Source organism: Triticum dicoccoides, chromosome 4A, assembly GCF_002162155.2.
Source record: "Triticum dicoccoides isolate Atlit2015 ecotype Zavitan chromosome 4A, WEW_v2.0, whole genome shotgun sequence".
Classification (NCBI taxonomy): Eukaryota; Viridiplantae; Streptophyta; class Magnoliopsida; order Poales; family Poaceae; genus Triticum; species Triticum dicoccoides.
This window is the reverse complement of record NC_041386.1, coordinates 653,623,158-653,631,894: the sequence shown is the minus strand read 5'-3', so window position 1 is coordinate 653,631,894 and position 8,737 is coordinate 653,623,158. Positions and strand designations below refer to the sequence as shown.

Sequence of the window (8,737 nt, the reverse complement as noted above, 5' to 3'; positions counted from 1 at the left end):
TTGTCCCCGTTTGGGACAGTTTTTGTTTTGCCACGACGGTGGCCATTGATGCCTTTGGTAGGCACGGGGCCACCCATGACTTATCCCAGTGGGGAGTTAGTCGGAGCGGCTGGGAGAGTGTCATGGGCAATAGAGCGGTTTTGTCGGAACGTCATTGGTCCACCGGAATGGGAGTGCGAGGCCATGGGTTCCGTAATGTGGGTACAGTATACTAACCTCTGCAGAGTGTGTGTTAAATCTATCAATAGCCGCTCCCGTGAATAAGGGCCTAGTTCGTAAGTAGGTCACACCATGGATCAACTTTTATAAAGTAATCTTGCACACTAAGTTATTTGCATGGCACTGGTTAAGTTATGATTATGTTAGTGCGACTGACCGTTGTTTGAACCTAATGTGGTTCCGTTTGTGATCCGTGAATGATCATCGTTTGGTTACGAGGTAACCCGTTGAACCAAGTGTGGTTTCGTTTGTGATCCGTGAATGATCACCGTGTGGTTACGAGGTAACCCGTTGGTAAGAGAGTCTGAGAGACTTGGTGCACAAATTTGGTTGCATGGCACGAGTAGCATGTTGTTATTTGCATTTAACTTGATTAAATGTGATGATATTGTTTGCCATTATGCTTATGCTTGTTGTGAGCTTGCAAGTACATTCAATGTACCGACCTGGCATGTTATGCCAGATTTCTGGAAAGTCTAACTGGATCGGAGTGTTGGTGTGTCTATATCGTGTTCACATCGGTGTTCCTGTGCTATGGAGTCCCGCTTCGTCGTCGTTCCGCTGCCGCGTAGTTGTCGTGATCAAGGCCCCTTATGTTCACTAAATAATGTACATATTGTTCAGCCGCACCGAGTGTGCCGCTTGGCCTCGCTACTTGATGTAATATCGCTCTATGCTTCCGCTAGTATCAATAAAGCGGTTGTTTTTTGTATCAAGATGTTGTGTATTGCCACAAGACTTGATCTGTGAGTTGGCAATGCAAGGTAAACCGGTTGCTCTGAGCCGGGGTGCCACAGTTTCCCTTACTCAAGGTTATAGTAATGTAACTGATGAGTTATGCATGTGTGCGCAGCTTCCACTTTATTCTGCTAGAGATTAAGCTTGACCGGGAAGTAGTAACTGTCTCAGACTCGCGAGGAAGAGATCCCCAGGACTATGAGGAAATGACTGAAATGCTTCAGAAGTACGTTCAATCGATCATTATCGCACCATATCGGCAATTTTGTTCATTTTCTGATATCAAGTAATTATTGTCTTTGTCTGCCAGGGTTTGGAAAGAGTTCACTGTAATTGTTCCGGGACTGCTGAGGGCGCAGCGATTTAAACACCCGAAAGTAAGTACCACTAGCTAGTTCCGCGCATCTCCCATTGATTCTAGCTAGTTTCATCAATACCATTTAGCATGCTTGATTATCAATTTGATTGAACTCTACTTCTCGCAAAGTGCTTGTGGCAGGAAGTCGGGAATGATTTTTGTGGATACTACGGTTGCGAGTTCATCTACAACGTGATGACCTCTAAGAGGGTCTACTCTGAAAAACAATATGAAGTACGTAAACAAAAATATTCACAATTTTATTTTATTACGATCAATGGTGTTGAGTTTCATTCATTTATATGTATTGACCCCCTTCTTTAAATTAGTTGTGGCAGATGCAGGATGAACTCCTACCACATGATCGCATACGAGCAACTAAAGAGGAATTGACGGGATTCTTTCTTGACCACGTCATACCTAAAGCCGGAGATTACCATGTGAAAGTTGAAACCGATTTTAGATGTTAGGGATTGTAAGACATGTTATACTGTATATATGTAGTAGCGTCGGATAGATATACAAAAACTTGTTGTTCGACCAATCTCTCGGAGAAAGAGAGGTCTCACTTCTCTTTGTATATATATGTTCATGACGATCTTCTGTAATTGTTGGTTCTTTCATTTGCTTACTAGCTATTGTGTCGAGTTCTCTCTATACGTATAGTAGCTAGCGTCGACCAAGCACGAAGAAAAAGAGGTCACTTCTCTCTATTAGCTAGCTAACAAAATATGATCAAACCCCTAAATTAACCCTCAAAACCCCCCCTAAACCCCACCCCTCCTCCTTAAAAAAAACAAAAACCTCACCTCCTGCTAGCTGCTGATGCGTGGAGGCATTTTGGTCCCGATTGGTATTACCAAGCGGGACTAAAGGTCCTCCTGCCTGAACGCCCCGCAGCGGCCACATGAAGCCCCTTCTGTCCCAGTTCGTAAGCGAACCGGGACTAAAGGTTTTAGGCTTTCGTCCTGACCCTTTAGTCCCAGTTTCAGAACCGAGGCTAAAGGGCCTCTGGAACCGGGATAACAAATCCCTAAACCATTCATCCTTGGATGAACAATTCCCATGTGTTGCTTGTTTGAGACAACTGCGAAACTATAAATTTGGCTGTCAATTGTCTGTAATCCCTCTAGGGCCCAAGTGAATATGTTTATATGCTAATTGAGCATAAAGAGGAGATCTGTACATTGGTAGGGAATTGAACGGACATTTTGCAAAGGAAAATTAAGACAATGTGGACGATTCATAGCTAACACATAGGAAATTCAATGGCACTGCTCCGCGCAGGCGACCAACATGGCATGGCTTGGTTTTGTTGTTCTCGAGGATCTAGCAGATGGCCATCGCATGAATTGCCCTTGCCATGCGACCCTTACCAGGCGTCTTCGAGGGCGATGACCGTCGATCAACGGTCTTGCTTGTGCAGCAGGCCAAGAGTCGTCCCGGTGTGTGGTGGATCTCGGCCGTAGCATCCAACTTTGGGTGGCCAACCAGCTATGACATGTGGCGTAAGCTGGTTGGCTATGGTGAGAAAAAATTTAGATGAAGGTGTGGATTACTTTTGAAATGTATTTTTTCTTTTTAGATGGAGCTGAGGAACTTTGGTATTTTTCAAATGGAGGATTATGCATAGTAGCACTCGCTGGTAGGCTGCGGTAGTATTTTTTTTTACTTCTTTTTTAGATGATAGTGAGGATTTTCTTTCCGAGACGTTTTTTAAGCGGAGGCGATGACTCTATGTATTTTTTTTCTTAAATAAAAATATGCGCACAACTTCCTCTTAAACGGCGCCACAGGATGAAGCCCCAACCACTAGTATTAGTCATACTGACGCTCAGGTTGGCGAATCTGGTGACAAACAATAAACATAAAGTACTGCATAAGGCGAGCATAGACCACACAATGAGAAAATTGTACAAATCGTGAACACGTAGCTCTCGGCTACTACTCAAAGAAAATCATGATTTTCTGTCTTTCCTTCAGCAAATTGCTACAAATCACTAACAAATATATGGTCGTTCCATCTCAAAAGAAAATCTGGTCGCTACGTGTCGTGATGCCACACAAGCACAAACAGGACTAAAGCTTTTTCTGAAAAGCAGAGTACGAGTTACTGTGAGTGGCAAACTCAGATTAAATATCACAACAGCTTGTTCACATGGTTTGTAGTTATGGCTTTCACAACAAACTCTGCATTGTGCATGTGCAAGCACACCTATATATAAAAAGCTCATACACCTGATAAAAAATAAAGAGCTCATACACACAAAGTTCCATGCATCAGAGCAGAATCGTGCTTCCATTTCAAAGGAATCCCAGCTCCCAGGTGATTGTCACATAATCCGGCTTTAATGGCGGTGAGGTGCTTGCTGCTCTGTGTCGTCTTCCTCGTGGTGGCAACGATACAAGCTGAGGAAGCACGCTCCTCAGTGCTAGCCATTATATTTTTCGGTGATTCGCTGCTCGATGTAGGTAACAATGACTACATCCACAACACCATGTTCAAGGCAAACTTTCGACCCTACGGCAGGGACTTCGAGGGCCGTGTCGCCACGGGGAGGTTCTGCAACGGCAAACTAAGCGATATTATAGGTAAAATACAAGAAGCATTGGACATTTACGCAGTATCATGCTCTCAATCTTGTTAGATGCATAACTTTGAGTAAGGATACAACATTTTGTGGTTTGTAGGTGAAAAGCTGGGTTTACTAGCTCTAGTCCTCCATATCTCAGCGTGCGTGCATCATGGCAGAATTTGGTGAAAGGAGCCAACTTCGCATCAGCTGGATCGGGCTATTACGATCCTACAGCGCTTATGTAAGTAAGTATCACGAGTATCATCAATCTATGACCTCTCAGTATTTAATTACCTGAAATAAAAAATAATTATTTTTACCATGAAATTAGAAGCTTGTGGCTAACATAGGGAGAAAATAAATGCAGAATGTCATCCCTTTGTCCCGACAACTGGAATATTTTAAGGAGCACCAAATTAAGCTGGCAGAAGTGACCGAGAGCAGTCAGGCTCGGTCAGTCATCTCTGATGCACTCTACATTCTCTGCGCCGCTTCAAATGATTTTGGCCAGAACTATTACATCAATCCATTGCTCTTCAAGAGGTTAACTGTGGAGCAATTCTATGACCTGATAGTCACCATCGTCAGTGACACACCGTCACAGTAAGCACATTAGTCTGTTGTAGTTGCTGCTGCCCTGTAAGAGAATCTCTAGCAGACCCCTTAAAATCACAAACTATAAAACTGGGATACAGGTCAGAAAAAAAATGCATTTTAAGGGTTCATTTTAACTACGGCCGAACAGATACTGTAAAACAAACTGTAAAACTGAGATAATGAGCTCCTTCCTCAGGTCCGGTCGCTGCCGCCCCTTCCCCCAGCCGGCTGCCCCGACCACGCCCAACTCCGTCGGCCGCGCCCCGGCCGCCAGCCTTGCCCCGTCGCCCGTCGGCCGCGCCCAGTCCCTGCCAGCCGCACCATGTAGCCCGCCGGTCGTGCCCCATCGCCCGTCGGCCGCGCCCCGTCACCACGCCGGCCGCGACCAGCTTTGCCGGCCACGCCCCTTCGCCTCCGCCGTCCGTGCCTTGCTCTATTGCCAGCCGCGCCGGCCGAGCCGTGCCCCTTTGCCTGCGGTGCCGGGAGGATTCCGGCGGCGATGTCGACCTCGTCCAATTCAAACCGGCGGCGATCGATTGCGGTGTCTAGCGGCCTTTTTCGGTGTACGGTGATGAATTCCGGCGAGTTTAGGCCGGATTCCGCCAAACTCCGCGGAGGCGTGTTTTCTCCGACGAGGTTTGACCGGTATACGGGGGCCCTTAGGTGCGGTCTTCCAACCTCCAAATATAAGGGTTTCGGGTGTGCATTTTCGGTGGCCCTTAAAAAATTTACGGGTTGGACCACTTTTACGATTTCTGTTCTGCACACTTTTTTCGTCAAAACTGTAAAACGCAAAAATTATGCGGGTTTGACCACTTATACGGGGTCTGCTATGTAGGCAATAAGCCTAGGCTAGGGTTTAGACACGGCGAGCGCGTGCGTGCGTGCAGTGGCCGCGTCGGGCTCGGGCCGGAGCGGACTTGGGTGTGTGTGTGCGCTCCCAAGTGTAGGTGTGCTCGTGTGCGTGTGTTAGCGTGTGTGCGCGTGTTCTGTTAGCGAAGGACCAGGGCGTGGGCGCGTAAGGCGCGCGGAGTGGCCGCGGCGATCGCGTCAGAGCACGATGGGCGGGCGCGAACCAGAGCGTGCAGGGCGCGGTGAGTGGGAGGTGGGTGAGTCGTTGAGCAGCTCGGGCATGTCCGTGCGCTCGGGTATAAAACCCTCTCCCCCCTGTGTGAGTCGCTGTGGAAAACGAGTTCGTGCTCGTGGTGAAATACAAAGAAACCCGTACGTGCGGGGAAGGGGGGAGGCGTTCGTGCGCTGGAAAATCTTCTGTGTTCTTCTTCCTCCACTCCGGTCGTGTCTCCGGTGATCACCGTTGGGTGCCGTAGCCCGTGGCAGCAACATTTGGTATCAGAGCGAGGTGACGGAGCGCGGTGACGGGGCTCGCCGGAGTTCATGGTGCTGGTTCCACACGGCGGCGGTGGCGCGGGCGGATCGGTCTCCATGAACATGCCGATGCTCTCGCCGGAGAGCTACACCGTGTGGGTGATCAGGGCGCAGGCGATCCTTGATGCCCACACACTGTGGGAGGCGGTGGCGCCGGGAACGACGCGGCGGTCAACGCGAAGAAGTGCAAGACGGCGAGGGTGCTGCTCCTGTCGGGGCTGCCGGAGGACATGCTGCTCTCGGTGGCGACGAATCCCGCCGCCAGAGAGGTATGGGACTCTCTGAAGGTGCGTTTCGTCGGCGCCGAGCGGGTGCGCGCGGCAAGGAGAGCGACGCTGCGCGGCGAGCTGGATCGGATCAAGATGGAGGACGGCGAGTCCCTGGACGCGTACGCCAGGAGGCTTGCAGGCATGGCGGCGCGGTTTGCGGGCCTGGGCGAGACGCTGGGCGACACGGAGCTGGTGAAGAAGCTCCTGGACACGGTGCCGGACCGGCTGTTCCCTGTCGTCGCCGGCATCGAGCAGTTCTGCGTCCTCGAGGAGCTGACGTACGATAAGGCGCTCGGGAGGCTGCGCGCCTTCGACGAGCGGGTGCGGCGACGCGGGCAGAGCAGCGGTGAGCGCCCGGACGGCCAACTCCTGTACACGGCGGCGCAGTGGCGAGCGCGGGTGCGGCGCCAAGGGGGAGCTCGGGACGACGACGACGATGCGCGCAGCGTGGCGACGCGGGATGGCGGCAACAAGCGTGGCCGCTGCTACAAGTGCGGCGAGCGCGGCCGCTTCAAGCGCGATTGCCCGGAGCTGCGCAAGGCGGCGGCGGCGGAGTATGCGCTGATGGCGGACGCCGGCGTCGAGGACGGTGACTTGCTCTGAGCCTCGGCTTAGGAGGTGAAATTTAGGCAATAAGCCTCGGCTAGGGTTTAGACACGGCGAGCGCGTGCGTGCGCGCAGTGGCCACGTCGGGCTCGGGCCGGAGCAGACTTGGGTGAATGCGTGCGCTCCCAAGTGTAGGTGTGCGTGCATGCGTGTGTTAGCGCGTGTGCGCGTGTTCTGTTAGCGAAGGACCAGGGCGTGGGCCGCGTAAGGCGCGCGGAGTGGCCGCGGCGATCGCCGTTGGGTGCCGTAGCCCGTGGCAGCAACATGCTAGAGATGCTCTAACCCTCTTGCTGCAAGCGTTCGGTTCTGATCGTGTCAATTTTTGTACCGTGTACTAACTGTAGCAACTTTACGGCATGGGAGCACGGCTTGTTGGCGTGTTCTCCTTGCCACCACTGGGCTGCTTTCATCTTGTGATCACGGTGTCCGGTCATGGGAGGAGTGGATGTGTGTCCAGGCTCAATCGTGATTCTCAGATGTACAAAAGAAGTTGAACATCGCCATCAATTCACTGTCGAGGCAATACCATGACCTCAAGATTGCGGTTCTGGACATCTACTCGCCTCTGTACAACCTTGCAACCTCTCCTGGATCTCAAGGTAGGATAGACCTGCTAGTTATTCCTGGACATCACAATCTATTCTTTTTGTATCAGCATTGTAGATAGGTGCTCATCTCATCTGAACTCTGTAACGATTTGGAATTAAGGTTTGTCGAGGCGAGGTCGTCATGCTGCGGAACAGGGATAGTAGAGACGAGAGTGTTCCTCTGCAACCCATTGTCGATTGGCACATGCCCGAATGCGACACCATACGTGTTCTGGGACTCAGTCCACTCGACAGAAGCGACAAGCCAAGTGGTCGTGAACTCATTTCTTGCAGAGGTTAGTAACCTTGTTGCATAAATCTAGTAGGTGGTAGGAACAGGTTTCATAGCTTTAGGCGTCAAGGAGGTAATCTGGTTTGTTGTGAAATTTTGTATACCAATCTCAGTTGCGGCATCTTTTTCATGAAGTCATAGTACTCCCTTACTTCCTAAATATAAGTCTTTTTAAAGATTTCACTATGAACTACATACGGAGCAAAATGAGTGAATCTACACTCTAAAATTTGTCTATATACATCCGTATATAGTTTGTGGTGGAATCTCTAAAAAGACTTATATTTAGAAACGGGAGGGAGTACATGACATTTTGGTAGTTCAGCTGAACTAGCGAAACATAATGTATTTAGCATCGGAGGTTGTAGCATGCATGGCATCCTCAAGATTTAGTTCTTCAGAGTGTAAATTCCTTTTTCTTCTATATCTATTACTAGATTGGCTATCATGTATTATATTATTTTAAGTTTATTTATTATTTCAATAAAGAGAATATGTTAATATCAAGAAAATATCAATTACACTAGTCAAGACATCAAGGCTAGTTATTTTAGTTATTATGTGACAGAATACGGTGCTCAAAAATAATATTACAAAGAAAGTAGTTAGTAAAATGATTGTTCATTTTGGGTTTTATTAGGTGTACTCTATTTTTGCAAACCCAGGAGCTTATGTATATCCCTTTTCCGGTAAGCACCATGTATAGATGAACTAGCGGGATAGACAGTCTTGGAGGCCAGGGTAATCACATGAAAAAGTAAGAACTGAATAGGGATATTTGATAAACAATTTGGATAGAAATATTCGATATATTTATCCCATATAGTTCTCTGGTTACATCCCAGACCCGCAAGAGAACGTGCCCATATAGAATGGTAGATGAGATCAGGAAAAATAAGGATCAACTTAACTATGCACATCCATAATTGGGGCATTCTTGATAAATCTCTTATAAATCTCGAGAGAGTTTGTCCGGTAGGGGCGGGAAGGGGTACGAGATCGACAACTTTTTTTCTATGGTTTGGGTGTCCTCGAGAGTTGGTCGAGCGAGAGGGGGTTGATCGACGTCCCTCTCTCGACCCCTCGATGATCCTCGACCCTCGATCCTC

At 49.0% G+C, this 8,737-nt stretch overlaps 1 pseudogene; it reads left to right on the top strand.

Annotated features, from left to right (window-relative positions):
- Window positions 1–3,666: 3,666 nt before the first annotated feature.
- On the top strand, window positions 3,667–7,653 carry LOC119283977 (annotated as a pseudogene).
- Window positions 7,654–8,737: the final 1,084 nt, after the last annotated feature.